Consider the following 22,467-nt stretch of genomic DNA (forward strand, 5'->3'; position numbering starts at 1 on the left):
GAAAACCTACAACAGGAGCACAGTGAACATTTGCCCTTGTTTTTTTTTTTGGGTCACACTAGAAGAGACCTAAAGCATTTGCACGGCCCCTTCTGTCGTATTAATCGCGCCAGCATAAAATGTGCATTGGCGCTAACCAAGGAGTTGTCCCCTCATTGGTATGGGGAGAAGGGGTCAGCCCCTTGAAAATGAGGTGCACCCTCACTGTATTACAGATGTGGGTGCAAGGGTAAAGATTCTGTCTGGAAGCTCAAAATCACTGCTCCACCTCTCTAAAGACATTCTTTGTAAGCCGCAGGTGTCTCACGGACCCTCCAGGCTTACTCCTCGCAGGCGGGTGCAATCAGAGCTGAAGGATCCCTACTCCATCTTAAACCAGCATTGACAAAGTCAATAGGTTTTGCCTATTCCAGATCCATTGGCTTTGTCAATGTTGTTTTAGACATGTTGCACAGCAATGCAAGCAGCTGTGCAGTAAGTTTTAAAGTCAAGAAAAGAAGTGCTATGACACGGCCAGCTATGACTGTGTCATATCCCTTATTTTTTTTTTTTTTACTTTAACTCATGTTGCAGAACAAACGCAGGCTGCTGTGCAACATGGCTTAAAGTAAAAGAAAGCTCTTGAAGCCACCAGCATTGACTGTCATAGTACTTATTTTTTCTTTAAGCCATGTTGCACAGAGGTTCACATTGCTGTACAGTATGTGTGAAAACACCACGAGGTGGGCCAAGCAGCATAAGAGAGGTGCAGAGGAGAGGGCGGGACAGCAACAGCAGGAGGAGGGCAAGGAGAAAGAAGCAACAGGCAGTGGGATGACTTCAGGGGAAAGTAACGACATACAGCTGGAAGATGATGGGGGAAACAATAACGGACAGCAGGAGGAGGGCAGGGGAAGCAATAACTGACAGCTGGAGGAGGGCGGTGGAAAGAAACCGACAGTGGGATGAGTACTAAGGAAGGAACAACGAGAGGAAGACTGAAAGAAAGCAACATTAAGGAGGTGCGTAGGAAGGAGAAGCAACAGTGGAAGGAGGTCGGAGACAAGCAATATGGGGAAGGGCGAAGGACTGCAGACCCATGTACTTTATAAGAGTGCTTGTAAAAAAATTCTTAAAACAGCACCTGAAGAAGCACATGACCAGTGGAAGGACACTGTCCGCAGATAGGAAGCGGTACTTGGTCCATGCTCTATGGCAGAGACAATCACCGAAGCTCCATGAGAAAGCTGGAGGTGAGGAGGACATACCTGCCAACTCACACAGTGCCACAGTGTGACACATGATATCGGCTCCCATGACATGGTCTCCTGGTGAAGAGCCGATATCATACAGTAGCAGGGAAAATGAGCTGAAACCACTGTTAATAGTGGTTTTCCTGCTCATTTTCCGAGGCTTTGAACTGCAGACGTTCATTGTGGGGTGTGAAAAGACACCAGGACATCGGCTCCAGCCTCTGCATGCTTTTCTGGGGAGGCGGATGGGCTTGGGGTGGTTGAGGTTCAAAAGTGCCTCAAAGGGACTTCTCGTAAAGAAGCCCTGCCCCCTGCTCACACAGTGTGATTGTTCTTAAAGTTGGCAGGTATGGGATGAGGCGCTGAGCAATAAGAAGCTGGGAAATGAGGGTGATGTAAAATCCAGCCAGTTATAAGTTATGGTAAGTAATAGGTGGGCATTAGGCCCATTTAAGCTTTTTTGTTGTTAGCAATAGATTTCGCTAGCAGGGCATGCTGTTCAGGCAGAACCTAAAAACCGAGGCCAGGTCTACTGGCATTGAAAAAAGTAGCCACAGTTTCAAGCTGCTGCTTTTTCTTTCACTATTGCGGTATCCCTAGCAAGGGGCGAACATTTGGAGGTTTCCTTGCACTTGGGACGTCACATTTTTGTACTCTATTCAGCCACAAACATTCCCTGTCTTGGCAGGGCGCACCCAGTTAAGGCTGCGCCATGCTGGACACCAGACATTTTGCCAGATACATATATAGCCACCGGATTCTGGATCTCTAATACTCTAAAATTAATTTTGGGTGGGGGGGGGGGGGGATGAAATGAGGAGTGACCTTGGGGGAAGTGTCAATGTCATTTGTGGGAAAGGAATAATCTACTGTTTGAGATTCTATGAAATAGTCTACTTACACACTACGTATGTTTGCCTCAGAAACAGTCACATATAATACACTTATTGTACTGTTGCATCCATTGTTTAGGAATATCCCAGCTTTTTTCACTTTGAGAGATATACTGCTACCACTGAGAATTTACCTGCAGTAATATGCGGCGAGGCTGCGGCAAATGACCGTAAACTTAAGACAGTGATAAGAAAATGAGGTTTACTGGCCTGCAAAGTGACTCATTTTGACCGGCAGCAATATGAGCCTAATTAAGAAGAATCGTGTGACCCAGATTACCTGCCAGTGCATTGAGGCTCTGTCACCAGTGAGAGAGCACCCTGAGATGTGTGTGAACCAGGCGTGCACTCATTGAGCAGGCTGAGCAGGGTTTTACTTGCTTCCAGTAATGATTATGATATTAAGGTAAAGTGTGCTGTGAAGTAGTTAAGCAGGAAGTCCTGTTAGCTAAAATAACATTAACATTTCAAAAGAGTGACTGTAACAATCCAAAAACAGAAGGGCCGGATATGTAGTTGCCAAAAAGACATACAAAAGCAAGATACAAGTGCCAGCTGCAATTCTGTCTCATGTATAGGTTGGTTCAAATTGGAGAAAGTGATGACTCCAATTTTTTCGATCTTAAAAATAGCAGCTTCGGATTTATTCAAGTGTTCTTTTGATGGCATTATGCATTCTTGAAACCTGAGGTTAGCACTGTTGCTCATAGGTGAAAATATGGCCCATGTTATGTGTGACATATTCTGCCAGTCGTTCCTTGTGCAGACATTCTTCCAGTGCTGTGTAAGAAGTTGCGAAAGGTAAATACTGGTGACTGGGTCGTGTGTGTGTTCGAGGGGGGGCAGGTAGAGGAGACTTCATGAGGTTATGTCAAAAAACAAATGCTGTTGATGTTCTGGTAATGGCTTAGAATTGTTGCGGTTACTCAGCTGAACCATGTTACCAGAATTTTTTATTTTTTATTTGTTTATTGTGTTTTATAAAGTGCGAACATGACCATCACGGTATCAGAGCGCTGTACAATGAGAGAGATGGAGAGGGTTGCAGTGCGTTAAACAACCTGACACAATGATCTGTTCAAATAGTTCACGGATCAAGGTATAAATATATTGAGGATACAATGTAAATAATGGAACGCTGTATGTAGAGTTCAGAGCGCACAGTGTCGAACAATAGGATACAGTATAAAATAGGGTGAATGACAGTTTCAAAATAGTTCTCTTAAGAGGCATGTTTTTCAAGTAGTAAGGCTTTAACTTCCTTCTTGAAGATCCTGAGTGAGGTCATTGCTTTTGTTGAGGGTGGTAGGGAGTTCCATATTTTTGGACCAGACCCAGCAGAAGTGCGTCTGTGAGGTTTCATATTTTTGAATCTGGGTGGTTCTAGTATTGGGGATTTAGCACTTTTCAAGTCCCTTCCGCCTCCTGATAGCTTGATCCTATTCGCCATGTATTGTGGACCAGAGTTGTGAAGCGCTTTGTGTGTTCTGCAAGCCACCTTTAGTTGGATCCTAGCTTCAGTTGGGAGCCAGTTGAGGGTTCTGAGTAATGGGGAGATGATGTCATACCAACATGTGCCTGTTAACAGTCTTGCTGCTTGATTTATTGTTGGTTTCACGGGGGGGCTACGCTGGCTTTCGGTAGACCTGAGAGTGTGGCAGTCCCATAGTCCAGTCTTGAGAGCATTACTGATTGAACTGCCGTTTTGAGGTCACCTAGCGATATGAAGGGTTATAGTTTTCTTAGCAGGTGGAGATGTAGGTTAGCTCTTTTGGTTACAGCTTGTATGTGAGCTTGCATGTTTAACTTAGAGTCTAGTGTGATGCCTATTGATTTTACGGAGTCGCAGATGTATGGGGTGCAGTTTAGCGATTCAAATTTAAGAGACCAGGGTTGCGGTTGAGGGGATTTAAGGGTTGGGGAGCAGAGATTTAGATGGTTGTGTGCCAGCCATTCCTGTGTTTTCTTCAGGTTGTCATCCAATCTCCTTATATCCTCATGAGAGGAGAGTTTGATATATAGCTGAGTATCAGCACATTAAATGTGATCTACGATTTCTGATTGTTTAAGGATTTCAGTGAGTGGTTCCATGTATAGATTCAAGAGTGTTGGAGAAATTGTAGATCCTTGCGGAACGCCCTTGTCAATGTTTGTTACATCAGATAGGGTGGTGCAGATTATGACTCTCTGCTGTTGGTTCTGCAAGAAAATGGTGAACCAGTTGAGGATGGCTTCTGAGAGGCCCATTCTGAGGCGTTTGTGGCTAACTGTCGCGAACGCCGCTGATAAATCTAGAAGTATTAGGAGCCAGGATTCGTTTTCGTCTAGTGCTGTTTGTATATCATCTAGGATGTTTAGAATGGTGACCTCGGTATTATGACCAGGCCTGAAACCTGATTGGTGTTTGTTCACTAGGTTAAAATTCTTGATGTGTTTGCATAGCTGATTGTAGGCGCATTTTTCTACGTATTTGGCAAGAAAGGAAAGATTAGATACTGGTCAGGAGGAGTTTAAGCCACTCTGGTCAGAGCCTAGTTTCTTATTTTGTAAGGGGGATACTTGGCCCATCTTGAGGCATTCCCAGAGGGATCCTTGTTGTAGAGATGCATTTACAATTTATGTCCATAGGGGAGTGTTGGCTTGGTGTATCGCTTTCAATGGGTGGAAGGAAATGGGGTCATCGAAAATGTGTGGTAGATTTAATTGACGTAAATGTTCTCTGGATTTTCTCTTCAGATAGAGATCTAAAGCTGCTCCAGAAGGCTCCGTTTTTACCTGGGACGGTTGGATAGTGTTGGTCAAACTTCTTGCACTGTATTGTTAAAGTGCGATTGATAGATTGTCCAGGTTGGGTACTAGTTTGGCTGAAGTTAGAGTTTCTTACGGTTGTGATTTTTACTTTAAAGAAGGTGGAGAAGGCATTGCAGATTCCTGTTAAGTTGTTTGCAGTTGGAGGTTCTGCAAGTTTTCTGATTGTTGTTTTATTGTGTCAAATAGTTTTTTGGGTCTGTTCTTCGCTTTGTCTAGTTGACATCTGATCGCTGTCGTTTTGGCATTGAAGTAGGCTTTTTATATACAGTTCTGTGCCTTCTCAAGAGTTTGAGATGGGTGATGTTAAGGTCCTTCCTCCAAAGTTATCCCAGATGTCTTAATTTTCTTCTTTCTTTGTTTGTTTCGGTTGAACCATGAAACTGAGGTTTTTCTTGTTGCCTTTTTAGATGTTATGGAGCAGCCTTCTGAACTATGTCGGTCATACTACTGTTGTAGAGGAGCATCAATTCACAAACCGATGTTTGGTCCGTCCTAGGCTCCAAAGAGGTTTGGCATGGTTCCAACTGTTCTGTTCTGTATACGTGGCTTTAGTCCCTCATCCAATGTTTCTCCCTTCTCATTTGACCCTTGATTTTAGTCTTGTGTGTATATTTGGAAAATAATTTGATGTTGGCCAGACCTGTCTGTTGGGGTGATGTCTAGCAAATTTATTGATCACGGTTTGGCGATTATGAGGTTGTGTGGCACCTTTGTTGGTGGTTGGTTTATTGCATGCTTGAATCATTTTGAGGTCCTGAAGTAGGTTACTGAGTGCAGCCACTGTGGGGCCTTTGTCATTGTTCCAATGCTGGTTGAAATCTCCTAATAGTATTCTATTAGAGAGTGCAGTAGCATTGATTGTAATCATTTCCATGAGAATCAGGATAGGTTGTCTGATTGAGAATACTTCTGCCATTTTGCCTCTTCCCTCCCTAATAACCGCACCACATGACCACAGCTCATCTACTAATTCTTTCACACATTGACCATTGCAGGAGACTTGGGGACTGATTATACCATTAGGCTGGGTACTTCCAGATAGGATCAAAAAAGCACCTTTCTTTTTCCAAAAAATGACCCCTTACGATTGTGTGTCACTGAGTTGTTATAAAAACTGAATTCTATTTTCACCTCTACTACTGCCTGTTACTTATGACAACTATCCCTATTGGTCTACAAAGGCTTCGAAATAATCTACAAGGTCATATATCGAATTATCTACCTATTCATTCATTATAAATAAAGTTGATAGGTTTATTCAAGGACAAAAGAAAAACGTGCATGGTCATCAAGTAATACCAAGATTAAACAAGACAAAGAGTATCATTGCCTATTTTGATGTTGTCCTAACAGTTGGCTGAAATGGTCCGAACATCTTACACCCAACAAAGTCTGGTTTTAGAAGTACTTGCTGCATTAATGCACTTTAGTGTTTGTTACTGTGGATGAGCAGTGGGAAATTCATTCTTTGCATTAATGTAATGGCCTTCTTTTAGATTTTTTTTTGGACAGGTATGGTTTGCAGACACACGAAAAGAAATTTAGATAGTCTTCATATATAAAATGTGTTTGGAATTGATGAACTTATGTCACTGTTGAATTAACATGAAACTACACCTAAGGATAACAAACTCTGCAAGTTATTTTCTGTAATTTATGTCCTGTGCCATGCGGATCTTTAAACTTTGTAATACATAGAATAAGACTCAATTGCACATAATAATAAAAAATTGTCAAATTTTCAATAAGTCTTGTCCATACTCTCTAAAACAAAATATATAGTCATTAATACAATTGTAATGATCATGATGATTTTTGGTTTTAAAAAGAAAGTACACTTAAAGAATAGTCCTTTGAAAGAGATTTGCTCCAGAATGTAACGTTTTGACGTTCTCGGTGTGGTACCACAGTATGTTACCAAAATATATAGTCATTAATACAATTGTAATGATCATGATGATTTTTGGTTTTAAAAAGAAAGTACACTTAAAGAATAGTCCTTTGAAAGAGATTTGCTCCAGAATGTAACGTTTTGACGTTCTCGGTGTGGTACCACAGTATGTTACCAAAATATCATCTGACAAATATTTGCAACAAAAATATCTTGCGATTAGAACTAATTATAGAAAACATACACACAATGAAACATTTTCTAATATGTTTGGGATGCAACTTTTCTGACATAACATTTTTGCTAATGCTATTCTGTCATAAACCACCTTTTACCTTATCTGTTCTCTCTCTCCTATCTATCTATCTATCTATCTATATATATATATATATATATATATATATATATATCGACCAGAAGAACGCTCCTTGTGAGACCACGGACCCGTGGAGGGTGGTGTGTACTCCGGAAGAGCACCCGGTATTCCAAATTTTTTGTTCGTCAAGTTGCGATAAAACACACTCTCAGGCTCCAAAGTAAGTACCCAGTGGGACGTTTATTTCCACGCGTGGAAATAAACGTCCCACTGGGTACTTACTTTGGAGCCTGAGAGTGTGTTTTATCGCAACTTGACGAACAAAAAAAAAAAAATATATATATATATATATATATATAATAATCTCCAATGGACAACCTTACTTTATAGCAAAGGTTAAAGTTGATTATCTTAGCTCTCGATTAATGTACACACCTATCTTTTAATTAGAGGGGCAACGCACGATTTTGCAAGGAAAGATTTATTATTCCGTTTATAAGGACAGTACGCTGAGACAATAGAGTACCTTACTTGGTTACTAAGGTCACTTTTATCCCAGTCTGAAGTTTTTGTGTTTTATTTTTAATGAGACTGGTTCCCAAACCGTGACAGCGGAAGTTGCATTATACTTTCAGGGTGAGAACAATAAGAGTAGTTTGTCGAGATTTTAGAGATTTGCGGTAAAAGAGTTGTAAAATGTTAGCTGTGTTTGTTTACAGCATCAGCTTGACAACGCTGTGTTTCACAGAATCTTATATTGTAAAAAAAATTACTTCATGTCTTTTTTTACCCACTTTCTCTTCTTATAAGACTAAAAGAACTGAACACTAATCTCATGTGAGACTTCACTCTGAGGCTGCGTGCTAATGTCACTGGACACTGTTCATTGTGCAAAAGGTGAGGGTAATTTGGACTCGGTAACCTGAAAGGAGTTGGCTTGTCCCAGCCAGAGAGTCTTTAGGTTGAAAAGTACCTTACTACAAGGCTATTTAATTTTACTGCACTATTGAACCATAAAGTGAATAGATGTCGAATAAATGTCTTGTTCATTTTATAATGGCATCACAGTGCCTCTCTATTCAATCTATTGTGCTATTTTTTATCTGAGGCTTTAAACTTTCATTGTCCTATTTTACAAGTTGCCATGTACTATGTGCCGCTGTAACCCAGCCCTTGTGGAAACCTGTGTCCCACAAAACTTGAGTGGCTGTGTGCTGAAAGAAATAAAGAAGCCATACAAGTACTGAATAATGTTCCCCTAGCTTACACTCCTCATAGCATATTTCAACCCACATGTAAAACTGAAGTTTTGGCTCATGGCACTTCCTGTCCCCTGGTCGTGGTGTTATGACAGTAGGACAAAGCGAGTCTGAGGACCTCACGTAAGACAGTCCTGCTACGGCACCTACAGAGCAGTTAACTGGCAGACTGAAACTGAGACAATTGCAAACCTCTGACAAAGTCGCCATTTCCATCTCAATTTATATTGGAATCTTTTTTGAGCTGTTGATACTGCTATTTTTCATACCTGCTCCTTAAACTTTCCAAGAATTGTAAAGCAACTCCTCCAATTATTGGATTATTTGTACAAGGTTGAATAACAATCAAAAATGGAGGATGTTGTGTGTGGCCAAGATGGCAACAAAGTAGGACGTGCTGCTCGCTCTCCCACCACCCGGACCACCGTAAGCTCTGAATATCGGAGCTTCAGAGTGTACTACAACTGCTCACGATGCTCCAGAGGCTTCCGTGACTGTGGGCACACCTTTTGGGCCGCACCCTGACCTCTAACACCCACAGGCCACGGTTTAGCAAACCACACTGCCTCATGCAAGATGCCGGCTGCCATTGTTTGAATTTTGCTGGGTATGAGGGCCTACACTACCTACCCTTCCGCCTGCCCTGCTGTTTGCTGCCGACGCTGGGGAGCCCCCGCGACCGTGGAGAACTAGTGCATGCCACGGTGGCAGTTCGGACGCAACCATCGGCGCCCTGGTTCCTGCGTGATGGCCGCTGGCCTCCTCCTTGCAACAATAACTGGCCCTCTGCTGGAAAATGGAGTGACCCAGGAGGGCCATTGGGGTCTGAATATAGCCCTGCAGAAGCCGAGGCTGCCTCAGAGGGACGTGCCCCCCCCCCCACCGCCACGTCTTCCGTCAAGCACTCAATCCCATGGCCACTTGAGATTTTTTGCCTGCATTGGAGCCCGTGGTCTGACTCTCAGGCTACTCCTGTGCCCTGAAAGGACTTGTTTCAGTACTACAGCCCGAAACCTCCTGAGCAATGTGCCCCCCGCACTGTGGTAGCCTGCGGGGGACCGAGATCACGATGTTGCGATCCCGGGGGGGGGGGGGGGCATGGATAGGCGTGACATCCTGGGTTTTCGGGGCTGCATCGGATGCCACAGACCCGCTCCCACATATGGCCCTTTGAAGGTAGCGGCCCTTGGAGAGGCATGACCAGGGGCTGGTTCAACTACTTGGCCCCCACCCTTTACAGAAGGACTGGATTGGTGATTAGCACAGGGGTATGTTGCCTCCAGACCATCCTGAGGCGAGTGGGGCTGACTTTGTGTCTCAACAGAACCCATCCCATGCTGGGCCCAGTTCGAAGCCTGAGGCGCAGTTAGTATGGAACCAGGTGTGGGGCAGTCTATTGCAGTGCACGCTTGTCCACCCCAGCCCAGTGGAATCTTGGTTTGAGCATTGAACTCCTGACTGCCCCTGAATCCTTAACTGCTACCAGCCCTCGCATCAGATTGCCTGAATAAGTTGCTTTTTGGAACAGCCGGTACCTGGGGGTGGGGGGGGGGGGGTCAGTCTAAGGTTTAACCACCCCAAAAATCACTAGAGAGAAACTGCTGCCCTCCGGCCTTCCCCTGACTGCACCATGGCAGCCTCTATAGGCAAACACGAATACACTGTGCAAGACATGCTCATCCACTCTACCCCAGCTGCATCTAAAGACTCCACTCACGCATTACAGCAGCCCCCTCAGCCAGAAGTGGAGAGTGATGCCGAATAGGACCAAGAGCTAGTGACCCAATCTTTCCTGGCCTCCCTGTTTGACTCCCTCAAGGTGGACATTTAGGACTTAAAGCGGGACCCCTCACAAGAACTAAAAAATGTGAAACAGGACCTGAGCTCTATGCGAGAGCTAGTGTCCTCCCTCGAAGAAAACGAATCGGCCAGAAGCGAAGATGCTGAAATGCTGAGACAATAGGTTATCTGCCTACATGAGCAACAGGCCGACCTTCTGGCCCATGCGGAGGACCTCGAAAACTGATCCTGCTGCAATAACGTTCGTCTACTGGAGATCCCGGTGGGATCAAAAGGCTTAGGTATTTAGGCTTATACCTAAGCACTGTTCTGTTCAATGTTAGGCTGTGATGAAGACTCCACTGTACAGCTAGACATAGTGCACTGAGTAGCCCGTTCTGGAGGTCCCAAAGCCAAACTCCCGGACTTTCTGGTTCTGGCATGTGTACAAGATTTCCAGATGAAAGAAGAAATTATTACTAAAGCCAGGACCTCACACCCAATACACTTTTGAGGACATCAAATTTGGATCTATCTATTCTCACCCATCAGCACTGCAAAGGCTTTAAACCTATCACCAAATGTTTGCGCTCCAAGGAAGTCTCCTCTGGGTGGGGACACCCCTTCAGACTTGCTTTCTGCTAGAAGGGCCAATTGTTCCTTCCCAGTACCTTGGAGCAGGCTCATCGCGTACTGGATCTGCCCCAGGACTCTCCAGCCAGCTTACGGCCTGGATCCCCTCGGGCGCCCCACGCGCATTCTTCTTTTTGGCAGAAAGCTGGCAAGCATAAGAAATGTTGGCCTGAAGAAGCTTGTGCAGGAACGTCAGGCTGTCCTTGACAGTCCCGCATCTGGTCATGGCAAGACTTTGGATTGACCACAACCCCCTATCGCTACAGATGATTCTAGTACATGTTTCAGACCAGGGTTTGCTCTGGCGGAGGAGTTATGGTTGAACAACCATTCCTAATGTGGGCTACACACTACTTCCCTGAACGGACCATGCCCATCTTCTGGAGTTACTTTGTTGATGGACATCATTTTGTGGTGTTCTTAATGTTGATTGGGGTTTGTTACTTTTCACTCCTTCCCACATTGCAAGTTATTCACGATCTCACCTATGACTTGGGACACAATGTCTGCCCCTTGGGAGGACTCTGCTCTCTTGGACTTGGGGCATTCACTGTGAGGGGAATGCTAGAGCTGCTATCCTCTTTCTGCCCGATGGAGATTAAAGTTACCTCCTTCAATGTCTGAGGCCTCAATAACCTGATCAAATGGGCTGCCTTCCTCTCTCTCCTTGAACGATTGGGCAGTGACATCTTCCTCCTACAGGCAAATTGCCTTCAACCCAGGGAGGTACACAGAATGGAATCCTGTTGGTTTCCGCAACAATTGTGGTCCTCCGGGCCAGAGAAGAAGGGTTTGGTGGCGATCCTTCTTTCCCGATCGTTCCAAGGTGAGGTTCTGGATAAAGTAGTGGAAATCAAAGTGCATTTGCTTGTTTACCGAATGCAAGTGGGTCATCTCCATATTACAATCGCTTCTCTGTATGTACTCAATGAGCAGCAAGTAAATGTCATTACAGGTGCCCTCTCTTCAATCTTGAATTCACCTGACGCAGCTTGTCAAGGATACTGAACTGGACAGATCCGGTCAGCGGTTCGGTCAGTCTGGTACATTCTAAACCCAGAGATTGCGACGGTTGGGCGGCTGTGGGCTGGGGGATATGTGGCAACTATCTCATCCCCAAACTCGAGACTATACTTTTTACTTGGCCGCACACAAAACATATGCCCGTATTGATTACTTCCTTGCCTCCCCTGTACTCCAACCTATAGTTCATGATGTGCACATCTCCCCCATGTCTCTCAGTGATCACACCATTCTCTCGTTGGTCATCCATCTGGAACTGGGTAATGTCAGGCCTTCTCGCTGGCGCCTTTGGGGCAACATCCTCCAGTTCTAGACCACAGTAGCTGTGATGCAAGGGGTGATAATCGACTATCTCAAGATCAACTACACCGGAGGGACACCAGTGGCCTCTCTCAGGGAGGCCCTGAAGCTGGTTGTTAAAGGGGAACTGATCGCCATATTGGCCGCTGACAACCGCCAGGCAAAGAGAAGCGGAAGGGTCTGGAACACATGGTCCTTGAACTCGAGGCTATTTATAAACGCACATTAACCCGAGAATATGGAGTGGGTTAGAAAAAGCGCACCTACAACTTAACCTTGGACCTTGACAGAGCAGAATACCCCCTGTCTCGTCTAAAGCATAAATTTTACCTTGGGAGTAATTGCTGTGGATGGTTACTGACCCACCATCTTCGTGCTAAGGCACTCGGGGATACTTTCATGATGATACAAAATAGTCAGGGCACTGAGGTACGAGGTGATAAGGAAATTGCAAACGTCTTCCGTGAATTTTATAAAATGCTTTATACTGTCGTTGACTGTCCCACAGATAGTATCTCACGATACCTAGTGGCGTCGCCTGTTAACCCCCTTGCGACACTTGACTCTGACAACTTGGAAAATCCAATCCGGATTGGAAAGGTGATATCGGCCATTGCCTGTTTGAAATCATTGCTGCTCTCTCCAGTTTTCTAAAACGTTTTGTCATGTTCTACCACCCTTACTACCACACTTACATACCCACCTTTTCCACTCCTTTGATGATACTAGGACCTTCTTTGACACCATGCTCGCGACATTCATCTCTGTCATCCCTAAACCTGGAAAAGACATGTATAGGTCAATCTCATTTCTCAACGTTGATGCTAAGCTGTTGACAAGTGTCCTCGTCCACCGGATCAACCCTCTTATGCCAGGGCTGATTGATCCTGGACAGGATGGGGTCATCCGCAATTGCCAGTGCAAGGATAACCCCAAACATATCCAGCACCTTATGGATAAGATCCACTGGTCCCAGAAGAAGGCACTCCTCATCTCCATTGACGCCAAAAAGGTGTTCAGTAGGGTTCATTGGCCCTATCTTTTTGCGACTTTGAAACACTTTGGATTTGGAGAGAGATTCCGAAGCTGGGTCCAGAGCATCTATTGCTCTCCTTGGGCTTCTGTGATAGTTAACACGGTGTCGCCCCTAACCTTTCCCATCCAAAGAGGCACGTGACAGGGGTGCCCCTCTTCCTCCTGGTTTTTGCTTTATACATGGAACCCTAGCCCAGTGGGTGAGAGTGGATCCAGTCATTGTGGGAGTCCTGTTTAGAGACGACTGTCTCCTCATTAGCCTCTATGCTGATGATGTCATTATTGCCCTCTCTGACCTGACGATGTCCCTCCCTGCCCTGGTGACGGAGCTCTCCCCCTTCGGCGAGGTGTCTGGGTTTAAGGTAATTAAACAGAAGTCACAAATACTAAATCTGTCCCTGTCTCCACCCCATGAAGCACAACTCCACTCCACATTCCCATTTGAATAGGTGGTAGAAGATATACCTCAGCTCTGCATCAAACTGGCCTGCTCTGTTGCCAAAACGGTGACACTTAACTATGCCGCCCTCACCACCCAGGTCCTTTCTGACCTGGGAAACTGGTGCCAGTTGCGGCTGTCCTGGTTATGACGGATCGCAGCAGTCAAACTGACAATCCTACTGCAAATTCTATGTCTGTCAAGCCCTATCCCTCATACCAGCGAAACACACCTTGCGGACTCTACAATTAGGGATCAGTAATTTCATTTGGCATGGAAATAAACCTTGGCTACATAGGCAATTACTCTACTCCCCGACCTTGGAGAAGGGGCTAATGGTCCCCATGATAACCAGATACTTCCAAGCTGCACAACTCTGCTGCCTGGTGGAGTGGAGCCTCCCTGCATCCGAGAAACACCGGGCTTTATGAACCTGGCTTTGACGGGATCCCATATCTGGAAAGAGCTTTGGCTACCCCATAGACCTAGATCATGGGGTCTTTACTCATCCCTGGTGACTGGTTCCACCTTTAGAGTTTGGGATACTGTAGATTTACCGGCTGGATTGACCTCCGTCCCCTCCCCCATGACTCCCATACTAGCTAATCTCGACTTTCCACCGGGCATGCAGCAGGAGAGGTTCCGGCGTTGGAGAGAGGGTGGCTGCAAACGCACAGGCTTGCTGTTTGACACCCAGGGGATAGTTCCATTTGAGGGCCTAAAATCAGACTATGTCTTGGAGCCGTCTGTCAAGATGTATGCAAAGAGACACCTAACGCCCTTTGAGAGATGGGTTTTCCTTAAGAAGGATGAAAGGTGGCTTATCACGGAACTCTACGCACTCATGAGTGGGGCCGCATCGCCAGACAAATGGCAATGGGAGGCACAGCTGGGCAGGGCACTTTCCCCAAAGACTGGAAAGACATTTACTACCGGGCCCGCCACACCGCTCACAACATGGCAAATACAGAAATGGCATATAAAATAGTCTCTAGTTGGTATTATACCCCTGCACGTCTTCAAGTGTGGTACTCAGACGCACAAAGGAGTGCTGGAGGGGCCGCAGCGAGACAGACACCTTAGTGCATTTACTCAGGGCCGTTTCTACCATTAGGCAAGACTAGGCGGCTACCTGGGGCGGCCAAAGGGGAAGACTGCAAAAAACATGAGCTTGGGAATCCCCTTGAATGGCGTTCAACCTCGAAAGTGCATTGGGTAGCGCCTTCTACAATTCGACTTGACATCACGTTCGGTGCCAAGGGCGGGGGCCATGCACACCGATTTCCGACTTCCGATTCGCTCTCGACCCGAGCGGAGTCGGACCTCTGTGCTTTCACGGTCGCACCCTGTGCTGACCCCAAGGTGCCTGCCCGCTTCAAGGAGCATCCGTTCTTCTGAGAGGTAAAATTACCACCTTATATGAAATCAGATCTACTCTTGTGTGTTTCTCCGGGAACGAAGTAAAAGACGTTTACATTCGCAAGACACTTGCTGGACGTAGAGCACTGTTCACCATCCAGTGCTTCAAATGGGCAGATACTTACAGGTACCGAATACCCGCACTTAATTAATTCGAAGGGGAGAGCACCTGCACTTCTTAGCAGTGATGCAATGCTTTTAGCACGAGAGTACCTGCACCTCTCAGAAGCAAACCGGTGCTCTGAAATACTGAGTACCTGCACTTTAAGATTCCTTGGCTATGTCAAGAACTGAGCATGATGCAATGGTGCTCCGCGGGTCTCGGTAGGAGTCGCACTGGTCCCACTGCGCGTCACCAGTTTCATTTATCCGCTTCCCTTTAAGGGGCCGGTGGGGAGGGCAGGGGAGTGACAGCACTGGCTATTTACGACTCGGTGTCGATGCCTGCTTCATCCGAAGGATCAGCAAGTAGAAGAACTACACTGCTTGCGCTGATCCGACAGTAAATCCTTTATACGTGTGTTTGGCACCACAGAAACACAGTGAAACACTACTATACCAAACGCCTCCGTGGGTGCTAGTTCCAAAGCGAGTGCTGGGGCACCTACGTATGGTAACCTTCCTGCCTCACCGCCCCAGACTCTAAGCATCTACACCTCAGTTAAAACTTCCACAGTCCTGTCCACCCTGCTCCCCTGGACCGGCAGCGCCCTCTTCACTAGCTCTCCCCACGCCCCAACAGTAAGCACGCCCTGCTGTCCTCTCTTCCATATTATTCACCATGTATACCTGGCAGGAACAGGAAGATAAATGTTTGAGTATGCACTCATCTCATGAGAGCCTCATAGCGAGACCATGGTATGGGGAATATGGGTGTAAATAATGTAACTTATCATTAGGGGTGCATTTGTAGCGACTACACATTGGTGGAAATTCTGCCACAGACTTTCAGCCATTGCTAGAAATTCCGCAGGCAGGTAGGTTTGCTCATTTTAGCAGGAATCCATTCAGGTGATTTACGCCTTCCTAGAGTGCATGTCAAAATATGGCAACATTCCCTCTGGTGGCATGCAGAGTTGCAAAATCTGCAGCGGAAGGATGATACTTCTGCTGCTCAAACTCTGAACCTGACCCTTGTGTTCGTGTCTGTAGAATAGGTCTGCAATATGAACAATCTTCAAATCCCATACTATGGTTCAATACCGCCTTCATGCTAACGCCTCAGTAGAATGATACATTTCCATCTACCTCACATTCTGCTAGGGGCAAAACCTATACTTATCTGCTGCAATGGTGAAAAAGGTAGTGGTTAAATGTGTTTCTAATATTGATGCTGAATTTATTTTTAACGATTTTCAACCATTACCTATTATGATCACACATATTACCTCACACGTATTTTACCAGCTTGACATTAGAGATCTTCTTAATGACTTTACTAAAATAAAGGCAAGGAAGGTACCTTTGGATTAAGAGAAAGAACCCAAAACACCATTGAAGTTAGAAGAGAGAAATTTAAAAACGAAATAAAATATCATGAACAGTGCTTATTTAGTTATTTAATGTTTGATGTGTTTTATTGTTTAATGTTGAATACAAGTTCTTTTATATCTAATGCATTAATTCTTCTAGCCTGGATGACAGGGGGAGAGAGTGATGGTAGTAAAAGGGAGGGGGCGGCATTTTTCATTTCTCGCCTATGGCGGCAAAACACCTAGAAACGGCCCTGCATTTACTCTGGCACTGCCTGAAGCTGGTCCGATTCTGGGAATTAATCTTGGACGAAATTGATAGGGCCTTTAATATTACTATACTGATGCACACCGCTTACACTATCCTGGGGGTCCTAATGACATACCCTCACTGATGAGGGAGGCAAATGACCCTGGTAGCTGCCCACCAGGTCATACTATCCTCCTAGGGGAACCGACAGAATCCAGAATACACAACCTGGTTATATAAGCTATGGTTCATCCTCAAATGAGGGTCTCTCGTTGGCAATGGTTTGCACCTTTGGCCAAGAAGGGACCTGTGCTTCGAGTCGGGGTAAGGGAGTTACGCCCTTAGACAACCCCTGCTCACCCCCTTGGTAGCTTGGCACGAGCAGACAGGCTTATGTCAGAGGCAGTGTGTAAAGCATTTGTGCACACGTACAGTAATACAGTGAAAACACTACAAATGGACACCATACCAGTTTGGAACAATAAGTAAGCTTTATCTAAACCAAACCAGACCAAAACGACAAAAATCCAACTTACAGTTATCAAGATATGACTTTTAAGAGGTGAAAACAGTTCTGTCCATTTCAAACTATAGATACGACACTTGCCACACAAAGTACCTTGGATGCGTCAAAATCATAAACAAAAACAGACGCAGGGAAGTTGATGCGTTGGTTCCTTACAAATGGGTAAGGTGATGTGTTGGTTGCTTGCTCCAGGGGAGGTGATGTGTTGGTTCCTTACTGCCACGCAGGGGAGGTGATGCGTCGGTTCCTTACTGAAGAAGAGGTGATGTGTCAGCTTCTTACTGTGCGGGGAGGTGATGCATCGGCTTCTTACTGCGGCCCGGCATTGCTGTAGACTTGACTCCCCGGTGCGATGCATGGGGATTCCGGGAAGCTTCGGTTCTCTATGCAACGGTGCTACGTTGATCGCTCCAGCCATGGTTCCACGATGCGCCGGTTCTTGCAGTAGCACAGCAGGGCCTGAGTCGGTGCGGTGATCTCGGACTTTGGAGATCGGTGCACGAGACTCGGTGTGCGGCGATTTCTCCAGCCGCGGGTAGGCGCTACATTGGTTTCTTCAGCAGCACGATGGTGATGCTTGGGAATTCTTCCCACACAGTGGTGTTGCGCCGGAAACGGGTGCGGATGCGTCACACTTCTTTAGTTGCTTCTCTTTAACCAGCTGCCAGCAGCAGAAACAACTTCCAGAGGCCCAACACTGGAACAGGCACCACTTGACAGGTCAGAACTCCCAGCAAGGAAGTTCAGGTGAGCTGGTGGTGAAGTCTTTGTGTCCCTGAGACTTCAGAACAGTAGGCAAGCTCTACTTCAAGGACTTGAAGATCTTCTTCAAGTAGGATACACAGCACACAGCAAAGTCTTTGTTCTCTCCTTGGCAGAAACAGTCACTGCAGGCCGACCCCAGACAGCACACAGCAAAGGGGCAGTGCTACTCATTCAGCTTTCCCAAATCTTCTCCTTGGCAGAGGTTCCTTCTGAGTCCAGAAGTATTCCAAAGTTGGGGTCTGGGCCCCAATATTTATACACAATTTCTCTTTGTTCTCTTGTGGCAAAGAGATTCTGTGCTCAGACACAAAAAGTTATGTCCTCCCTGGTTGAGCTTCCTGGCAGGAGGTGGTGACAGCATTATGTAAGGCAGACCAGGCCCATTCAGGTGCAAAGAAATCTCATCCCACTCCTCTTAAATGTAGCCCATATCTATTCAGCCCAGCCCTGACTCATCCAGGAGAGGGAGGACACACCTCAAACCCCCCCACCCACTCAGTGGGTGTCTGCAGCCCCTGTCACTTCAAAGCCAGACAGTTGAGCCACAAACCAGCAGAGGCACACACGATTGCTAAGCAAGAAAATACCCACTTTCTAAAAGGTTGTATCTTCAATCATTCAATCACACAGTATAAAAAATATAAAAGAAGTTACTCAAAGATGCATTTTTATATTCTGAGTTCCGGCATACTAAACTCCATCTTGTCCTAATGGGAAATTATACTTATAAGATGTTATAAATAAACTCCTATTCTATCCTATGGGACAGATAGCCTTTCAATAGTGAAAAACGGAATACACTGTATTTCACTATCCGCACATTTCACACACATCAGTACATGTTCTGTCTTTTACATACACTGCACCATACCCACAAGGGTACCTTGGGCCTACCTGAGGGGTGCCTCGTAATAAAAGGGAAGGGAAGGGCCTGGCAAGTGGGTGCACTTGCCAGGCCGACATCGCAGTAGAGACTGCGCGCAGACACTGTAGTGGAAGGTCTGAGACCCCTTGGAAAGGCTGATTGTGTGGGTGGCACAATCGGTGCTGCAGGCCCACTAGTAGCATTTGAATTACAGGCCCTGGGCACACACAGTGCACTGTACTAGGGACATACAGGTAAGTCAAAAAGTCAATCATGGAAACACCAATCCATATTAACAATTTACACATAGAGGATATGCACTTTAGCACTGAACAGCAGTGATAAAGTGCTCAGACTCCTCAAACCAACACAAACAGGGTCAACAGCTTGAGGCTAAAAAGCAAAACGTCTGGGAATTAACCCACTGGAAAAAACAGGTGTAACCGCCCCATTTATCAATATTCTTTCCAAGGCATTCAATGAGCTCACTTGCTTGATCTACCTCCGATTAATGCGCCTGACCCCCTGGGCTCAGGTAACTAATGAAACATCCTCAGCTTGAGAGCGGAACACTTATCTGTGCTCCCACAGATCCCAAATCTGAATCACCACACTGAAACCGTGGATCCCCGAGGCTAGATTTTCAGAAGGAATGGGGGCAGTTATTTTTGGGAGTTATATTTTTCAATGCTGCATTGACGACGCTGCTGGCCCCAGAGTTGTAGGAAGACAGTTCTGTATCTCAACTGACTCTATTGCTTTTAAATAATAATCAGAATTGATCCATAAAAATGGAGAACATTGTCCTGTCCAGACACCCAAGGCCAGCGACGACTACATAGCGCATTAAGGCTAGAGATGCTGTAGAATTCATGGGGCTACTTATTCATAGTTCTATGCTCACCACTCACATAGCACATATTGGCTGGCAAGAGGTGGTGAAGGCCAAAGTGAAAATCCAAGAGAGACTATAGGTCTGAGAGTTGAAGTCTCTGTGTAAGGCAGAATCACCAGACTGGATTGTTTTATGATTTGGATGGATGCTAGTAATGAAGATCTAGGAGCATTATTGATACAGAGCGAGGGATGTAGATAATTGATTGTGTGTATGCAAAACATCGAAATAAGCTATTCTGTTGTGGAGAAAGAGTTTTGTGGCTTGCACATGGGCGATAGAACATAATAGAATGTTTGAGGGGGCATACATTTGTGATCCGAACAGATCATAAACCCCTTGTCAACATATTTTCTCCATGAGGACGCAGAACAGCTGGTGGCAAAGTTACAAGCATCCATTTTCAGCATGGACTACATCCCTTGTAGTAAAAAGCTGCATGCAGATTGCATGTTGAGATTACCTTTAGAGGGGTCCGTAATGTCTGGTAAGTTAATAGAATGTGAGGTGGCGTTCTCTTTGAAAGATGTAAGGGAATGTGTTCAAGGGAGTACATCTGAGAAAGAACAGAGTAAAGCCATGAAGGTGGATTTTGATGTCGAGATAGTGTCCCTGTACATAACCTAAGCTTGGACTTTAGAAGATGGTTGGAGAATTCGAGACTTTTCTCAAAGTTCAAGATGAATGATCAGGGGTGAATGGCGAAATAGTGGACATAAGAGGATTTCCTCCCTTGGGTTAAGGAAGAACATTTTTCATCAGTGTCACGAATATTACATTGGTATGTCGACTATCAAAAGGTCCATTGCGGAGATGTATTGGTGGCCTGTTATGGACACTCATAAGGGATCTTGGGTTAGGGAGTGTACATTGTGTGTAAACAATGATAGATCTGTGAATCTGTGCATGAGTGGTGCCAGTCCAGTGGAAGTTCCCCAGGGACAATGATCACAACGCTTTATTGCTATAGTTGGACATTTAATAGTAGTGCCACTGAAGGATGTTTATGGTATTGTGCTTGAAGATTTTCAATCTAAGGCCCTCATTTCAAGGTCCCCGTAACTCTGCAGGGAGATAATGGGGCTGGAATGAATGTATATTATGGTTCTTTCCTGTGGAGTGGCTAATTGGACACAGAACCTAGCAATACCCAATCCAATTCCTTATGTTTTTCCCGTTTGGAGGGGTGGGATGTCCGGCCCAACACTGCATAAATTTACCTACTAGCACCAGCTGGTAAATACGTGAGATCCCTTTTCTCTTGGCAATTTATGGGGGAGAGCAAGTGGCAGTGGGAGGGCGAAGTTACTCTGCAGAGTTGTTCTGCTCTTCCATGCTACACTATCGAGGTGGGCAGGATGCAGCAGCTGCCAGCAGCTCCTCGCACGGTTCCAGGCCTCGAATTATTATTTCCAGACTTTACAGATCCAATAATTCCAGGCCCAGAGAAGCCTGGAAGCTTGTACTTGTCCAGAGCCTTACTCCAATCTTTCTTCATCTATTGTAAGAGTAAGTGGAGGAAAAGAGTGGAATTTTGGACGTATGTCCGTTTTCAGATGATCACGAGATTGGGCATCCCAACAATTGGATGACCGGAGTAATGTATGTTTGGGTGTGGAGGTACCTGCTAATTACTCCGAGCAATATGCAATGTCCTGGGATAGTGCAAGGTCTGACATTGACAAGTGCTCTAAGGTGAGTGAATGAGTGCGTAAGAAGATAGAAGAGGTAAGAATCAAAGGAGGAGGTCTCGGAGAGGTGTTGCCCAAGAGGTTTGACGTATGAAGTAGATTTTAGTCGTTGGTTTGCACTTAAGATTTGCCTTTTTACTAAATTTGAGTATTTACCACTGTTTCTGGCTCATAGTTAAACAGTTTAGATGTGTTTTATAATTTATGTCTATAGATTGTGCTTTGTTGTTTTAGGGGTGAAGGTGTCTGTGTAGTGCTGTATGTGTTTTTGGAATGTAGAAGGTGGAAGATGATTGTAGGTTGTGAGGGAGGGCTTGCGGAGACGGTTGGAGCAGCTCGCGGTTTCTAGGTCTGGCTTTTTGTTTTTCCAGGTGTCTAGGCTTCCACTGCTTTTGCATGTCGTTTTTCAAGTTACAGTAAATATCTTAAACCCTCCATCCCCAGCATCTTTTAAGGAGCACGTTTTATGTTATCAAGGTCAATAAAATGGGACTACTCAGAGGGGTTAGAACAACACCTTATTTAAGCACCAAAAGTAAAACCGTTTTGGGGTGTGGACTTTTTAAATGGTCATTCCAATGAAAAGCCATAAAAGCAATTCAAACAAGGCTCCAGTGTGTAGGCTCTGTGGGCAGGACAGGGCAACATTTCACTTAGACAGCAAGACAGTCCGGAAAAACCCGAATTTCTGACAACTTCCTATTTTACTTCAGAGCCTGTTGCTTTCTGTTCTGTAATTAAAAGATAGTGAAGTGTAACCTTGGCCAGTACTTCTGGCAAGCATGTGTCTGTTTCATGAATTCTGATGTTATGTGTCTTTTGCCAGGACTATCTATGCTCCGGTCCACATGAATTATGTTTCAATGGAGAACCCCATTATGTGGCAGAGCTAAGCTGAATTACGTAGCAATTATTTATCAAGAAAACATAAATAAACTGGCACATTCTGTGGAATTATTATTTTGTTTTTTAC

The 22,467-nt window shown here is 45.3% G+C and overlaps 1 protein-coding gene across 2 annotated transcripts in view; it reads left to right on the forward strand.

The window, feature by feature from the left end:
- Positions 1–22,467, forward strand: part of PRXL2A (peroxiredoxin like 2A) — a 228,329-nt gene that overhangs the window by 128,611 nt on the left and 77,251 nt on the right. The window lies entirely within an intron of this gene.

This window comes from Triturus cristatus, chromosome 1_2 (assembly GCF_964204655.1).
Source record: "Triturus cristatus chromosome 1_2, aTriCri1.1, whole genome shotgun sequence".
NCBI lineage: Eukaryota > Metazoa > Chordata > Amphibia > Caudata > Salamandridae > Triturus > Triturus cristatus.